This window comes from Odocoileus virginianus, chromosome 27, assembly GCF_023699985.2.
Source record: "Odocoileus virginianus isolate 20LAN1187 ecotype Illinois chromosome 27, Ovbor_1.2, whole genome shotgun sequence".
NCBI lineage: Eukaryota > Metazoa > Chordata > Mammalia > Artiodactyla > Cervidae > Odocoileus > Odocoileus virginianus.
In genome coordinates, this window is record NC_069700.1 from 43,927,702 (window position 1) to 43,945,656 (window position 17,955).

At 45.0% G+C, this 17,955-nt stretch overlaps 2 non-coding genes across 2 annotated transcripts; one reads left to right on the top strand and one right to left on the bottom strand.

Annotated features, from left to right (window-relative positions):
• The first annotated feature begins 363 nt into the window (after positions 1-363).
• Positions 364-445, top strand: TRNAS-GGA (transfer RNA serine (anticodon GGA)). The gene has a single exon. It is a non-coding gene; the product is annotated as a tRNA-Ser (tRNA).
• Positions 446-5,680: 5,235 nt separating this feature from the next.
• On the bottom strand, positions 5,681-5,753 carry TRNAM-CAU (transfer RNA methionine (anticodon CAU)). The gene has a single exon. It is a non-coding gene; the product is annotated as a tRNA-Met (tRNA).
• Positions 5,754-17,955: the final 12,202 nt, after the last annotated feature.

Genomic DNA, 17,955 nt, shown 5'->3' on the forward strand with positions numbered 1-17,955 from the left:
CTTCACAAAGAAGCCCTATTATTAATAATAATAGTCTCACTGGATACACTGAGCAAGCCCTGCTTACACTCAGATGAAAATCTTATTATTTCCTGCCAAAACGGCTCCTTGAAGAACTGGCTAATTCCAGGTCTGGGAGAAGAAATACACTAGATGACCGTGGAGCATTTTGTCACATCAGATTGTGAGAAAGCTACTGGAGCCATATCTGGTTAAAGATGGGACACTTTTAAGCATGAATAAGGATAATAATAACTACAATTAATTAATATATGTCAACTATGCAAAAGACAAAAAATTTCCACCAGTTCATCATGACAACTAAAAACTCACTGGTCACTTTTGGAAGATGCTAGAAACTGAGCTGTGATGGTGGAATGGTTAAGGCACTGGACTGGAAATCCAGTGGGGTTTGCCCGGGCAGGTTCAAATCCTGCTCACAGCATTCTTATTTGGGCTTCCCTTGTGGCTCAGTTGGTAAAGAATCCACTTGCTATGCGGAAGACCTGGGTTCAATCCCTGGGCTGGGAAGATCCTCTGGAGAAGGGAAAGGCTTACCCACTCCAGTAGTCTGGCCTGGGGTTACCTAGAGTCAGACATCACTATGCAACTTTCACTTTTCTTTCAGAAACCTTTACTTCTTCCTGAACACTGGTAAATAAAGACACAGTTTTTATGCCACCATTCTTGTAGAAACATATCTAAGATCACCAAATGGTTGAGGGACAGTTCTTAACTCCAGCTAAGAAATGAAGACAAGGTGGAAGACTATCATTCTTTTTAACATCTAATGAAATAAAGGACTGATGCAATAATTATCAACAGCTGCTAGAAACATATGTGAAAAGCTTACAGGGAATCTTACAATGATGAATCATTCTGACAACACTTGAACCCACTGATCAATGCTAGCATCATAAAAAGAAAGACAATTCAACATTATGTGCCGTTCAATGTAATACAATAGGAAGTAATGACTTGATGCATACTTGCAAAAAATATTGAACCTAAAACCCATCTATCAGAATCATTTTAACAATGCTAACAGAAATGCAGTCGGCAAATCCCAGTTTGGGAAAATTCACAGGACAGAGAATCGGTTATCTTCATCAGATAATTTCCTGAAGAAAAGGGTTTGGGGTGCAGGTGGGGGAGATAAGAGAAAGGGAACTTAACGATTGAAAGAGATATCAAGCAAACGCTGTGGTGGACTTGTTTGCATCCTGGTTTGAACGAATTAATTGTAATCTAATTTTATTTTTCTTTTTTGTAATCTAATTTTAAAACAGGAGAGAAAATTTAACAGACAGTACATTTATATTAAGGAATTGTGCACTTTTAAGGTGTGATAATTGTACTCTTTAAAGTGAGGTTTTGGTATATTGAAGTTTTATTAATAAAATATGCCTGGAATTTGCTTAAAAATGACACACTGGGGAAAGGGGGAGGATGAGTGGGAGGCAATTGATGAAACAAAATTGGTCATGAGGTGATCATTGTCCAAGGCGGTGATAGTTGCACAAGAGCTCATCATATTAATTTCTCCACTTCATGTGTGTTTTAATTTTTCCATAATGAAAAAGTTGACACACAAAAAATTTAAGACATCCTGTAAGTGTGGCCTCCCATGGTCAGTATTTGGGAGTGGATCTAACTCAGAACCCAAAAATCCTTTCATAGGTGTGAAAAGATTTTAATTTTTAGAAAGACTGGTTTAACCTGGAGTATGAGAGGATGTCGTTTCACTTTCAAAGGCAAATCGTCTGCCTTTTTTTCTTCCTTGATTTCCTCAAAATTAATCTCAGGACCAGGTGCATCCTCCTAACTACCCACCTCCCCACACCACCACCATCACCACCAGCATCGTGGGCAGCAAAGTTAAACTCAAAGAAGGACTGCCCCTGTTTCCAGGATGATCCCGTAAAAATAAGAGGTGAGAGGCTAGGAAACCTAAGCCAAGAGGATGACAAGATGACGGAGAGCAAGACTCAGGATTTGCGCCAGAGTTCCAGACTATTACAGGTTTCTTCCTCTTCGATTCCCTTCAACCGGGTGGAGAGCGGGGTAGGCGGATGGGGCGGGCTTCCCGGGCATTTACAGCCATCCGGTTCCAGTTGGGAAACAGCTGGATTACAAAGGCGTGGGGAGCCGCCCGCGGATCTCCGTGTGGCCGCGCGCGCGTCTCCGCAGGGGCAGGGCGCATCCAGGTGTCCGGCCCGGCAGAGGCGACTCCTCCAGCGCAGATTCCAGGAGCGCGCAGTCAGCCCCGGCCGGGCTCCCCCGTCAAGTTTCCCGCGTCGCCCTCTAGGCACCGTCGATTACAGAAGCAGCCTTCACCTGCCTGTTAGGCGACGACGGGGGACGAGGTGACGAGGACCCACATCCCCGCCCCCGCCCTCCCCTCGCCCCCTGCATTCTTTCAGAAATCTTCCCGGGGCAGAGTTCACAGCCACTATATCCGGTATTAAAAGTCCGAGTGGTTGACGTCACTCTCTTTATCTCATAGTTTCCTTTTCTTGTATGCAGATTTAGCCTCCTTACAAGAACAGGAGAGCCTCCCGGACTGCAGATTTCATACTTTCTCCCTCCCCTGACGCTTAGCACAGATCCTGGAATGAGGTGGTTGGTTGCTAACATTCACTAGTGGAAACCATCTCCTAATTCCTCTTTCTCAGGAAGGACTGGTATCTTGGCAACCCCACTCAACTGTTGTGGAGCAGCTTCAGCTCACCTGGTCCAGGACGACTTCCCCAGTCGGGGTTCCTGGCTCTTTCTGTAGGAAGGTCCACACTCCCAAGCCATTGCACTCACCTCAGTAGACTGTGAAGTCCTTGCGGGCAGAAGCTGCCTCTTACTCATCTTGGCTTCCCTCTCCCACCCTTCTCGCACAGTTCTTAGTGAATGAAGGGACATATTGTGACATGGTTTAAATCTGGGAAGGTCTTCCTTCCTTGCCTGTGGGGGGGGGGAGGGTGGGGGGGGGGGGACGACCTGTAACCTGTCCCTCTTCTGTCCCGTACAGAGAGAAGCACTTTTGAATCTTTCAGAAGCTGAAAACTTGAAGAGGGTCCTAGACACTCACACAGTGCTATGTTTGGAAAGTGAAGCAGTCACTGAGGCCAAGGCCTAGATTTCCCTTCTCTAGTTCAAGGTGTTTTCGACTCCTCCACATGCTGATAACAGTACTAACACCTTCTTTAGAGAGTTTAACAGTTTATCAAATGGTTTTATACACGGTATTCCATTTGTTCCTCACAGCCTCTTGAATTAGGTATTGGCATTGATGCTCAAACTCAGGTCTTTTAACTGAAAGCAAACACAAAAGCCATATTGAAAAGGTAAAATATGATAAAAAATATGTGACAGTATGGTATAACAAATAATAATCTTTCCATGGTAGTGCCTTCTACCTTGACATCCTCAACTCCTGTATTAATTTCCTAAGTCTGCTCTAACAAATTGCCTCAAACTGGGTGGATTAAAACAAGAGAAACTATTCTGTCACTGTTACGGAAGCTGAATGTCTGAAATCAAGGTGTCAACAGGACCATACTTTCTCAGAAGTATCTAGGGAAGAACCTTCCTTGCCCCTTCAAATTCCTGTGTTTGCTGGTAATATTTGTCCTTTGTCCTTCCTTGGCTTATAGATGCATCAGTCAAGTCTCCCTGCCTCTAGACTTCACCCTGCTCAATCCATCCTTCATGACAGAGGCCAACATAACCCCCTATCCAAAGTTTATTACAAACATTTTCAAACAGAAGAGTTAGAATATTTTATATAATCTATATAAATCTAAGATTTATATAATCTACCACTTAGATTCTATCATTAGCACTTTACTACAATTGCTTTATCAAGTCCTTTTCCCATCTATCCTCCCCTTTATCCATCCATCAGTCCATCTTATAATTTTATGCCTTTTTAAGTAAATTGCTTAGGAGCTGCAGGTTCGATCCCTGGTTGAGGAAATAAGATCCCACATGCCGCTCGGTCAGAAAAAAACCAAACCAAAACAAACAAAAACCCCACAAAACCAGACAAAATCAAGTAAATTGCAGACTTTCAAATGATGTTGCAAAACATAATCTCATCATGTCAGGACTTGCTGAACATTCAATGGACATTCCATGATGCCCTCTTTGGGGCAAGCATAAAGCCCAAACCCGTTTTTAAGTGCCTCCAGCCTAATCCCTCCCAGACACTGCTTCTTACTTTCCATTCTAGTGAGACCAATTGCAAGTAAAATTCCCCACTCATCAAGCTATTTGTCACCTCCCTGACCTGCTCTTCTTGTCCCTTCTCACGAGATGGTCCTCACCCTCCAGGGCCTCAAGGATCCCCTTCCCCAGAAAGCCTTTCTTGGTACCCACCTGCCTCACCACATGAGGGTCGATGCACCTCTTCTTGAGCCAGCAGCAGCCCCCAGGGCATTCTTCCCTCGATTACCGCACTTAGCTCTATAGATCATAATGATCTGTTTATGTGTCTTTCCCACCTTATGTGTGTGCTCAGTTGCTCAGTTGAGTCCAACTCTTTTCAGCCCCGTGGACTGTAGCCCGCCAGGCTCCTCTGTCCATGAGATTATCCTGGCAAGAATACTGGAGTGGGTTACCATTTCCTTTTAGGGAGATCTTCCGAACCCAGAGATTGAACCTGTGTCTCCTGTGGCTCCCGCATTAGCAGGCAGATTCTCTACCACTGAGCCAGCTGGGAAGCCTGTCTTTCCCACCTCTCAAGCCCCCAGATGAGAGCTTCCTGAAAAATCATGGATCCTGCTTTATTTGTCTATTGTCCTTCACACCTAGATCTCTGTGTGGCCTGTGTGGGTGCCCAGTCAATATTTGTCGAGTGAATACATGTCTTGTTTTGTCCCTTCTGACAGCACCTCCTGCCTTTGTACCATCTTCTCCCATACAGCCTGGCTCCAGATCCCTAAGGTAGAGCTCAGAGGCTAAGAATGAAGAAAAGAAACACTGAATGTTATCAATGTCCTCCAATCATCAACCCCCAGAAATACACCTATAGTTGAACACGTTGGGCTTATTACTCTTTGCATCAAAAGAGTAGGGAACTGTGGACATCTCAGAAAGAAAGTGTTAGAACAAAAACCTGTGACAGTATGTGGGCTTTGGTTAGGCGATTTGGGGGCAGGTCTAAAAAAATAGGGTTTTCCCAGGTGGCTCAGTGGAATCAGCCTGCCAGTGCAGAAGACGTGCGTTCAATCCCTGGGTTGGGAAGATCCCATGGAGGAGGAAATGACAACCCACTCCAGTATTCCTGCCTGGGAAATCCCATGGACAGAGGAGCCTGGCGGGTTATAGTCCATGAGGTCGCAAAGAATCGGACATGACTGAGCACACACGGATGCACACACAAAGAAAGTAGGGATTTTTCTCTAGATAGAATGCTGTCAGAAAGCAGGATAAATTTTATAACTATCTCAATCAGTTCTTTCTACAGTTCTTTCCCTGGTGGTCCAGTGGTTAAGAATCTGCCTTCCAATTCAGGGGATGTAGGTTCACATACTGCACCTAAGACCCCATACAGCCATAAATAAATAAATTTAAAAAAATTATTTATTTATTTATTTGGCTGCACCAGGTCTTAATTGTAGCATGTGGGATCTTCAGTCTTCATTGCAGCATACAGGATTTTTTAGTTGTAGCATGTGGGATCTATTTCCCTGACCAGGGCTTGAACCGGGGCCCTCTGCATTATGAGTGCAGAGTCTTAGCCCCTGGACCACCAGGGAAGTCCAATAAATATATTAAAAAAAAAATCCTCTCTACCGAGAGAGGAGATTAGAATGAGGGTAAAGAAATAATAGCATTTGGGGGGGGGGGGGCATGGGAAGGAGTGTTTGATATTTTGTGGGTGGCACAGTGACTGTTTTTTTGTTTGTGCTCAGAATTATGAGCTGGCCTTGCTTTGTCTCATGTGATTTCAGAGTGAACTCATCTGAGGTCATTGTTTTGTCACATAGTTTATGCCTAATAGGAGAATAACGTGGTTTGCCTGTGAGCGTCAAGCCCGCTTCTGAAAGTTAGAGCCCGCTGTTTTGTCAGAGGCTTCTCCGTGTTTAGGTGGGGAACTGGCTGAAGCATGAATTAGTGGGGTTGGGGCACATGTGTTTACCTGTGTAGAATCCAGTTCAATGCCAGAAACTTTCAAACAGAGTAAGTCTTGAGTTTATCTCCACTGTCCAACCCCCAACTCAGCCATGTAATTCCAGGTCACCGGGCAGACACATTCACCCTCTTGGTTGTCACCTGCATGGCCGTGGGAGGGGACTGGTGACCCGGGCACTGGTGAAGCTGAATCATGAGGAGGGAGAGGCCGGCTGTCTTCGGTGGCCTTGGCTGCGACCTCTCCCGGACTCCTGCTCCCCAGACATCCCGCATTCTCACAGGACAGAGGCTGCAGCTTGACTCCTTGGTCTGGCTGTTTTTGTTTGTCCTCCTGCCTGGTATCACAGCCTCGCAGTGACTCTCTTACCTACTCATGTGAGCCCTGAGGAGAACCTATTAGATATGAATTCTTTGTTGGTTTTATGACTGTGGCCTCTAACCAGACTGGTTGAGCTCCCTGGACCCCAAGGGCCTTGTTGTCTCTGCTCCCTGCCTTTTGATGATCTCACTCTTGCCATCAGTTTCTGGATTCCAGTGACTCACTGCAGATGCCTGGCTCCTGAGTTCTCCAGGGATGCTCTCTAAGGAGAGGCAGGAGAGAGGCCATGACCTTGCCTCCTTCAGTCCAGGGTGTCTGTCTAACGATCTAGTGAGTCCCCTTCTCCCATAGAGCCCTGAACGTCTTCTCCCAAACCACAGCTCTCGCGTGACTGCCTCCTGCCTCCCGCCTTCATGATCCTTTTCTGCCAAAGATGGCACCTCCCCTGTTAGAGTTCCTGGCTATCAACTTGACGTCCTGTCCTGCCCCAGCACTGGTCCCTTCTCTTCCTTCAGGCACAAATCTGGTTTTTACCAGTTCCACTTGCTTGCTGTAAGACTTTGAACAAATTAATTAAGTCTCTGGGCTTCAGTTTTTGCATCTGTAAACTGTGGATAATGATAATTACCTTTTACTATTGCTGTGTGGATTAGTTTTTTTTTTTTACTACACACATAATAATTAATGTATGGCTCCCCAGGTGACTCAGTGGTAAAGAATCCACCTGCTAATGCAGGAGCTGCTGGAAATGTGGATCGATCCGTGGGTTGGGAGGATCCCCTGGAGGAGGAAATGGCAACCCAGTATTCTTGCTTGGAGAATCCCTTGGAGAAAGGAGGCTGATGGGTTGCAGTTCATGGGTCGCAAAAAGTAGGACACGACTGAGCAACTAAACAACAACATGAGCCCCACATCCTGCCCAGTGAGCTCAGGAAGTTACTGATTCCTAGGACATGCTTTCTGCACACATAAAAAACAATAATTTGTGGAACAGCTGGACCATGAAGGGACAAGAAAACTCCTCTGCCTAACCTGGAGTAGGAGCTGATGACGGAAGTATGACATCTACTCAAGAAAGACAAAGAAGGTCTTCTCCCCCTCCCCACTTTTCTTTTGTTTATGAAACCCTAGTCCAGTAAGCGCTCAGCATGGCATTTCTTGCCTGCCTGCTTGTAAGCCTCACAAGCATCCTATACTAATAAGTCACTTCTTATCTATCAAAAAAAAAAAAAAATTAAACCAGACAGGTAGAATGAAAGTCCCCTTTAGTCAGTGTCCCCCTGGATCCTAGTTTGATGTGGTCCTTCAGGACATTTTTCTGTGCATTTATATACATATTTATGTACACATGGAAATATATATGTGAATTGTGTGTACATAGTTTAAAAACATCTATAAAGTGAAGATAGTGGGGATGATGAAGCTATCTGTTTGTGGACCAAGTAGGTTGGTGGTGTTTTTTTTAAAGCTGTTTCTTTTGTGAAAGCAAATCAATAGATAATACCTAAAATGAAAAAGCATGCAGTAATAATATAATCGTGTTTACAGATATGGAGACAAATACCAAAAAGTAAATCAGCTAAAAGAGTTGAAAGTGGTGGAGATGGGTGGGGCTGCTGGTTTTTCTCATTAACTCATTATTTGCCTTTTCATGTGCAGTTATAACTCCGGTCACACTCCCCAAAATAATCTGTGCTTTGTGTTTCTTTTTATCCCTCATCAGCAATGTAGAGATCTGCTGCCCACTCATGCCCTCAGACCAGTTTCACATACTTCCTTCCTCCTCCTCCTCTCCATTCCCACGGTCCAGCCTGTGCAGCCCTCTAGTCCATTCTCCACCTGCAGCCAGAACCCTGCCTCATCAAGTGTGTCTGATGCAACATGCTTCATCAGAGTGTGTTTCTCCCCACTTAAAAACTCTCTCAGGGGACTTCCCTGATGGTCCAGTGGTTAAGAATCCATCTTCCAAATCAGGGGGCAATGGTTCGGACCCTGATAGGGGAACCAAGACCCTACATGCCAAAGGGCAACTAAAACTGTGTGCTATAAGTAGAGAGGCCAACTAGAGAAGCCTGCACATCGAAAGGAGGACCAAGCACAGCCAAAAATCAAAACAAAACTCTCTGAGAACAAACTAGTGGTTACTAGTGGGGAGACAATATAGGGGTAGGGAGTTAAGAGGTACAAACTATTATGTATAAAATAAGCTACAAGGATATATTGTACAGGGAATATAGCCAATATTTTATAATAACTATGTGCTGTATGCTGCGCCAGGTTGCCTCGGTCCTATCAACTCTTTGAAACCCTATAGACTTTAGCCTGCCAGGCTCCTCTGTCCATGGGATTCTCCAGGCAAGAATACTGGAGGCTTGCCATGCCCTCCTCCAGGGGATCTTCCCAATCCAGGGATGGAACCCAGATCTCCCACATGGCAGGTGGACTCTTTACCATCTTAAAAGTAAAGGAAAAAGTCTCTGAGACTCACCTAGGAGAACAGGGTTAATATTAAGCCTTTTGCATGACAAGCCCCACATCCCTCTCAGCTCCAGCCCCAGGCACGAGCATCCTTACCAAACACGTCATCTTCACCAAGGTCAACCACCTGCCATTCTCCAGACACACCTTGTTCTCCTGGGCTTCCCTGGCTCTGTACTCCCTGTTCCCTCTGACCAAACCTTCCCTGTGTGTCTTTAATATGGATCACAATTCATAGGGCAAAATATCTTGCACTTTTAAACCGTGAGTATTAGAGGTCTTCACAAATCAATCCAAAGAAGTCGTCCTCATCCTTCCTAATGGCTCCATGAATTAAATGAGATAATGTATGTGAAAGTGCTTTGACTGCTCTTTGGCACCTAGAAATTGTCAACAAATGTTTCTTTACTTTATTTAATTTCCTATTACTCCAACATAATGGAGAAGCACTCTCACTATCCTTTAACAGCATAGTTGTAAGATCCCTCCACAACCCTGACTAGAGGTAGGCAATGGTTTTAAATCCATCATGAATTAAATGTCACTGATCTCCATCTAGTTCCCTTCACATCCCTTGTTTATTCTCTTTGAACTCACTCAACTCTTGGGAGCTCTCCCAGACTATGTTTGCTTGCTTATGCCTCAAAGGCCTTCTCCCACCACCACCCCCACCATCCACTAGGGAAATACTTCCCTTCTTCCAAGATCAGACTGTGTCACTTCCCCCTGAAAGCTGCCCTCCCCCAGAGAAGAGCCCCAGTCATCTGGGCTGCCATGCTGTCCCGTATGTAGTGTTCACATCACTCCTCAATTAGCTCAGCCTCCTGAAGACAGATTGCCTTAGCCTCTTCAGGGCCTAGCACATTGCCTGACACATAACAGTGGCCCCATAAATGTTTGCTGGATGAAAACCTCCAAGTACCTAAAAGTCTCATCTCCCTTTTCTATATAATATGACATATACAGAAGCAGCTGCACTTGTAATATAAAGGATAAAGGAGAGGGTTTAGATTCTTACTAGCTGTGTGATTTGGGGCAAGTCACTTGACCTCTCTGAGCCTTGACCTACCTCACGAGGATGAAATAAATTAAAATATGTATAAGAGCTCTAGAAAGCAACAATTGTCATTACCGCCCCTTCTCCAAACTCATTTGCACCTTAGTTTTGACAAATGTCCCTAAATCCAGTCACTTCTGTGAAACAGCCTCTCTCCTCTCCATCTCTGCTCCCCGTTCATCCCTGGTCCTCTGGTTTCCTCCTCCCGTCCCCTTCATCTTATCTGGTGGGCCCTGTTCTCCACCAATTCCTCCTGTGACGTCTCTGCAGCCTTTGCCTTTCTCCTCTTCTGTGTGGAAGAATCTTCACAGCTTCCGCGGAGCCACCCCAGGAGCCTTGGTGGGGGGCCTTTCCTCCACTTCCTTGAAGCCCCTCCCTGTCCTCCAGGCCACACTCACCACCCCTGGGGGCGGGGGCGCCGGGCGTGGCCGGTTGATGCCTCCAGCAAGCACTGGTTTCGAGACGCTGGCAAAGGAGCACAGAGGTGGCAGATAAAAGGATGCGCGAGGCCACGCTCTGCGCCGGGAGGGGCTTGACCCCTGGCGGGAGCCGCAGAGACCGCAGGTCCCTCGAAGCCAGTTTGCCTCCCAAAGATGAAGGGCGGGGCAGGACTGGGCAGGAGGGGAGTGTTGGGGGTAGGGGAGGAAGTAGGCGCACATCTGAAGCTCTGGAGGAAGTCAAAGGGAGAGGCTCCTGAGCTAATTGGCAGGCCGGATGCCAACAACATGCCAGTGATGTTTTGGCGACACATCACCTGGGAAGGGGAAGGAAGGGAGGGAGGGAGAGTCTGTCATGTGGGCCAAGACCTGATAGGCACGTGGGGCTCCTCTCAACTGCTCTCCAGCTCATTAGGCTTTTCTAGGTCATTCTCTGTATTACTGTCTCCCTCAAGGGTGCCCCTGCTCTGCCTCACGCTTGCTTTCATGTTTTTGACTTGGTCTTTCTGACTCACTGTCCATGTCTCTGACTCTCATTGTGTCTCCAAGTGTCTCTACCCCTGGGAGTCAGGAGTCAGGTTGAGAGAAGAGGCACTTGAACCCCAGCCCTCCCTGACTCTGCCTTCTGCAGCCTTTGACCTTGGGCAAGCAGGCTTGGGCCTTGGTTTCTTCCCTGTGGCTGAATGTTACGAACTCCCCTGGGGTGGTTAGTGAAATTTTAAAAATAAAAATAATATGAAGCTTTGAAGATTACAAATTTGTATATAACCGTGAACTATTCTTTTTGGTGCTCTCATGGCTCATAATGTCATACGCTTACCTGGGCCTTGTTGAGGGATGGGGAAGTCATTCTGACTTAATGTATGATTTGCTTGAGCTCATGTTAACTAGGACACCCTGTCTTACAGCCTATGGAGCATGCATCTGCTTTAACCATTAAAGAAAGGAATGTATCTAAAAAACAAAATGGAGTAATTGTGGTTCAAGCATTCAAAATGGAACCAGGTGGCCGATATGGCTGTTGTTTCAAACAGGTTCCTGCATTATTGAGAACTTGAATTTTCTGAACTGTATCAAAGTCAAGGACGCCAGCCATTTTCAAAATAGTATCTGCTAGCAGCTCAGTTGGGTATAACCTTGTGGTCTGAAGGTCTCCCCTTGCAACTATGCAACCATTTTGGACCCCAACCAATCCTTCTTGCCAGCTTCAATCCTAATTCTTGATGAATATCTTATGTGACCTTGGAGGTTTTGCCTTTATAAGCCTCTGCCATTTGTCATCCACGCTTTTGAGTCTGTGTTTCCCACGCTGTAGTCCTCAATCTGGCTCAAATAAAAACTCTCTTTTATTTTTATGATAGATTGATTATTGATTATTTCTATGGACATTGCACAGTTCACAAAGCAATTGGGGACTTCCCTGGTGGTCAAGTGGTTGAGAGTTCACCTGCCAATGCAGGGGTCATGGGTTCGATCTCTGTTTTGGGAAGATTCCACATGCCACGGGGCAGCTGGGCCCATGTGACCCAACTACTGAAGCCTGCTCGCCTAGAGCTTGTGCTCTGCAATGAGAGAAGCCACCACAATGAGAAGCCCGTGCACAACAACGAAGAGTAGCCCCCTCCCCACACCCCCCTCCCACCGCTTACTACAACTAGAGAAAGTCCACGCAGCAATGAAGACCCAGTGCAGCCATAAATAAAAAATTAAAACAAAACAAAAAAACCTCTGAAGCAACTGAATATCTGACAGGCAGCTCAGCTTCACATGCCCACCATTTAACTCCTGACTTTGCACCCAAACTGGCCCCTCACGGTCTTCCCTACCTCTGTCTCGGGCAGTTCCATCCTCCCAAGGTGCTTGAGCCAAATCTCTTAGAGATTCCTGACTCCTGTTTTGCTCTTATACCTCAAATGCAACTAAGCTGCAACCTTATCAGCTCTCCATCAGCTTATAGCCAGAAGTCAGCCCCTTCTCATCACCTTCATTCCCTACCAGGCTTACCTCACTCAGTACAAAAGAAAGTCCTCACAGTGGCCTCAAGACCACATACAGTCAGCCCATCACCTCTCTACCTACCTACCACTCTCCCCACTGCTCTGCCTGCCCCAGCCACATGGCCTTCATGCTATGTCTCACATATCATAGGCTTTTGCACCTGACTCTCCCTCAGTCTGGACCACGTTCCCTCCAGATAAGCAATTGACTCATTCTTTCACCCATTTCAAATCCTTGCTTCAGTATTGTTTATTACAGTTATAACCCTGCTCACTCTATCTAACACCTCTATCTTCCTTCCAAGCTTTATGTTGTTTTATAATACCTATCTACAATGCGGGAGACCCGGGTTCGATCGCTGGGTCAGGAAGATCCCCTGGAGAAGGAAATGGCAACCCGTTCCAGTACTATTGCCTGGAAAAATCCCATGGATGGAGGAGCCTTGTGGGTTACAGTCCATGGGGTCGCAAAGAGTCAGACACGACCAAGTGACTTCACTAATTATATTTTTCACTTATTTATTTGTTATGTATCTGTTTTCCTCATTAAAATGTAATTTCCATAGGGGCAGATTCCTGTCTGCTTTATTCTCTGCTGAGTCCCCACCTCCCACCAGTACCTGGCACATAGTAGGTGCTTAATAGCCTTTTGTTGAATACATGAATATAAATTATTTCCTTGGATCCTTAAAAGAATTTTTGAGATAAGTATGGTTGTTCGTGCTTTATAGTCACAAAAAGGACAAGACTTGAATCCAATCTTAAATACCCCACTGTTTCCAAATGGAGTGTGTGTATTCCTTCAGTCTCTGCAGGTTCTTACCTAGTTTAGTCAGAAGGAGCAGAGGTCTCAGATTTCTTAGTTCAAAATGAGGGATTTAAGACTTCCCTGGCAGTCTAGTGGTTAAGAATCCATCTTCCAAGCAGGGGACACAAGTTTGATCCCTGGTTGGGGAACTAAGTTCCCATATGCCACACAGCACGGTTCCCCTCCCCCTCAAAAATGTACAAAATGAGAGGTTTAGACCAGTTAGTTTTCCATCTTCTAGAGAATGACGCCTCCTTAGCTGCTTCAGTCCAAGTTCTTCTCCCTCTTCCCAGCCTCACCCCTTCCTGGGTCCAGGGAAGTGAGGCTAAATGGTTTGCCAGGTCCACTGGGAAACTGTGGCCCACAGAGTCATGAGAAACCATTTCATTTCTTGCTTCCTACACTCCACACATCTCACTGGTTGAGTCTCTGATTCTGTCCAGGAAATACGATGACTACAAAGAAAAAAAGAGAGAGAGAGAAAGAAAGAGAAAATGATGAAGGCGAAGGCAGGGACTGAAGGAGATGGAGTAGGCAGGTAAGTGGATGTTAGCAAACACTCTGCAGAGAGAGGCAGTGGTTGTGAACTGTTGTCCCACTGAAACAAGGTATTGCGTCACTTGGTCATTCCTTCCTCCCCTGTGATCCCATCGCAACTCCCACAGCTCCTGAAGAGCTTTTCCCATTTCCCTAAAGAGTTCTTGCATCAACCCAGTTGCCCATTGCAGGAACTAGGAGTTCACCCCTGATTTTCCTCTCGCTTACCCTCCAATGACCACTCTAACACTTTCTTCAGTTCTGTCTACAAAATATACTTCAAATTGGCCTGCTCATCTCCCAATCCACTGGTTACCATCTAACTGAAGGCATCATCACCTCTCACCTAAAGTACTGGATTAGTTTTCTGTCTTCAACTGACCATCTCGCATAGCTCCAGGGGATGTCACTAGTGTGTAGTGGCCTTGGGTCTTTCCCATTCCACTCTTGCCTTAAAACACTGCTCACAATTTAAGACTCTGCACAGTTGCTCTTTGCCTAAGTTTTTATCTACCCTGTAACATCTTCACTCCTCTGCACCCCAGGCACCAGGTTTGTTTTGTTTGTTTCTGTTTGTTTGTTTAGGATTTTTTTTAATTTTTATTTATTTTTTGGCTGAGCTGTGCAGCTTGCCGGATCTCAACTCCTGGACCAGCGATCAAACCCACATCCTAGACAGTAAAAGTGCTGAGCTCTAACCACTGGTCAGCTTTGTTTAAATTAGCCTCAATTGCTCTTGCCTTAGAGTCTTTGCAAAATTGTTCCCTCTGCCTGGAAAACCCTTCCCTCTATTCTGTGCTTAATGAACTCTTATTCATCTCTCAGTTACCCTTTTAAATGTCACCTCCTCAGAGACTGCTTCCTCAGCCCCTCATCTAAACTATAGCCCCCTGATATCAGTCTCTGTGCTGGATCCTTAAAGAGTTGCCAGATTTAGCAAGTACAAACACAAGACACCTACTTGAAATCTGAATTTCAGATAAATAATGAATCAATTTTTTTAGTATAAGTATGCCCCCAAACATATTTGGAAGATACTTAAATACTTTAAAAAAATTCATCATTTACCTGAAATTCAAATTTGCTTGTATTTTACCTGGCAACTCTAGATATGTGGGTTGACTTTATTTCCATTCTGTTTGGTTGGGAAGTAAAAAACTATTTCTCAGAAATTTTTGCAGCTGGGTTCTGAACCAGAATTAAGGTTGGCCAATTAGATGTATTTGTATGATATTTGAAAGGCAGAAGTGAGGGGGGAGCCATTTTCCCATAACAGATGGTCAGGTGGAGAAGCTCCAATAAACAAGAGAGGTTCGTGGCAGTAGGACAGTTGGGGGAGTGACTGTAGCATTTCTGATCTCTGGTGATTGACCTTGAAGTCAACTGCCCAGTTAGGACCTCTTGACTCTTAATTCTCCAGGTTTTTCAATGATTTTCTTGTCAACTGGTTCCCTGAATTAAATCCCTTGCTTAAAATACCCAGAGAGGTTTCTTCTGCCTGAATGGAGGCCTTCCTGGTACAGTTCCCATCACCCTGTTCTTTCCCTTCATATCACAGTTTGTGTACATTGTGTGATTGGTCAGTATTCCTCTCACCCACAGACTCTAAGCTGCCTGAAGATAGGCCCCTTTCTACCCTAAGGTTCTACAGATCTCTGTAGTAGAGGAAGCAATCAGAATCGAGTTAGCTACATTTGGTGCACTGCACAGATTAATACATTGTTAGTTTGGAACACTCATTCTTCAATGAGATGCTCAATTTTTTTTTGGTTGTGCCAGGCAACAGGTGGCATCTTGCTTCCCCTACCAGGGATCAAACCCACGCCCACTGCAGTGAAAGCACGGAATCCTAACCACTGGACACCCAGGGAAGTTCCAGGATGCTTATGTTGAATACGTTGAAGGAGGACAAGAGTTAAAAAAGGAAATGAAAAGAAAAGATGACAAGGCCAAAGGGAATGTCTAAATACATAAATTGGACACTATAAACCCCCCCACTTAAAGCCCTTCAGTGGCACTGCACTTTGTAGAACCAAATCCAACTTCTAATCTGGTCCCTAAGGCCCTGCACAGCTTGGTTCTTAGTATTTCTCCAGTGTCTCTTTATACCATTCTTGTCACACCTCATAGCATGTCATCTTCATCAAGATCTTTCCTTCTGCAGGGCCTTTGCACCTACTGTGCCCGCTGCCTAGAAAGCTCTCCCCCAACTTTTTATTCTGGCTCCCTCTCATCAGTCAGAGCTCAGCTTAAATGTCACCTCCTCAGAGAAGCTTTTTCTAACAGCCTATTAAAAGCAGTGCACATCTCCTCCAGTTAATTCCTCTTATATTACCCACTTTATATTCTCCAAAGAACTTATGACATCTATAATTATCTTGTTAATTTATTTGTTTACTTGCTTATTGTTGGTCTTTCCCAATAAGATCTAAATTGCCAGAGGATAAGGGACCATGGCTGGCTTGTTCACCAGTGTATCCTCACTAGGAGTGAGGAGTGAGGAGTAGGAGTGAGGAGTGAGGAGTGAGGATACACTCCTAGAACAGTGTTTGACATATAGAATGTTGTGTTAGTCACTCAGTCATGTACGATTGTTTGCTACCCCATGGACTGTAGCCCACCAGGCTCCTCTGTCCATGCGATTCTCTAGGCAAAGACACTGGAGTGGGTAGCCATTCCCTTCTCCAGGGGGTCTTCCCGACTGCTTCGTAAATAGTTGCTGAATGATTAAATCAATGGATAAATGAGTGCTCAGCTCTTAAAGTTCAGCTGCTTAATAAAAGCAGCTCTTAAGGCCTAGGGGACGCTATGAGAAAAATGATTAGTGAATGTCTAAGGGGGAATTTAAAGGATGGATAAATAAATGTCAGGAGGGTTATCAGAAGGAAAGAGAATAAAAGGGCATCCCAAATGAACTTGAAGGAGAGGCAACATCTGGGAGAAACTGTTGGCCTTAAGCTTGGATTTAAAGGGAGAGGGACAAAGGAGGTTTCCAGGAGGGAAAACAAAGACTCACAAGAGAGGAAGTAATGCTTAAGGGGAAGAGCTTAGAATTCAGAAGTGGGAAATCTGAATTTCAGTCCCATTTCTGCCTCTAACCCACTGTTTGAGCCCAGGCAAATCTCTTACCACGATGGAATCCAAGTTGTCACTGTAAAATATCTGGATCTCAACCCTACAGCTGATAAATGGCTAAACAAGAGATCAGGCAATATGGATGACAGTCCTTTACAACCCTGGTCACATTTTTGAGCATCAAGATTTCTCATTTAATCTGACCTAATCTTTGTCCTCTATGTCAGTCTTAAATTCATACTTCTTGAGGCTGTCCTGAGCCTCAGAAGATGTTTTGTCCAGAGTTCTTGGAGCCACTGAATAGGAAAGCCACCATGCTCTTTTAGGATCCGTCATGTTAAAGCACACTGTAAACAGCAGTCTTAAAAAAAAAAAAAAAAAAAGTATTTCTGGAAGCAATCGAGGTTGAAGATATTCTTTGGGAAGTAGTATAGTGAGTGGGAATTGAGAAAGAATAATGGTTTCCTTCATCAATGCTCCTTACCCCTGGGCCTCTTCCACTTTCCGTTTTTTTCCCTCAAGATGCTTCACAAGCTGTGTTCAGGCTTTTTCATTTCTCTCCAACTCAACCCAACCCATCCTTCATTTACAAGCCACCTCCTCCAGGAAGCCTTCCTGAAATAGTTTCCACTCATTCTCTGACCAGTAAACAAAACCCTCCACTCACTCTTCTCTCTTTAGCACACCTTTACAATTTGGTAATGACAGATCTTGGTCGATGATGGAGATACCTTATTTGTTTCATCACACTCCCTGATTCAGTAATGGCAGATTTTGGATGATGATGGATATACTTTACCTGTCTTATCATACTTCCTAAGGGCAGGGGCCATGGCTGGCTTGTCATCAGTCTCCCAAACACCTTTTCTTACCTGCCTTTCCCCCTCCAAGCTTCCTAAAGACTTGTAGGCTCTTTAAAAACACGGGGATGTTGGAGACACATAGTTTTTCAAGGCAGAAGCCTGGTGTGTCTCCCTTTGCCTGGCAAAGCAATAAAGCTATTCTTAAAAAAAGAAAAAAAAGATTGGGATATTACAGATATGGGGAAGAGATAGACTGAAAAATAAAAGAAGAAAAAAAGGAAGAGATGGAAAAGAAATGAGGGAATTATGCAAGGC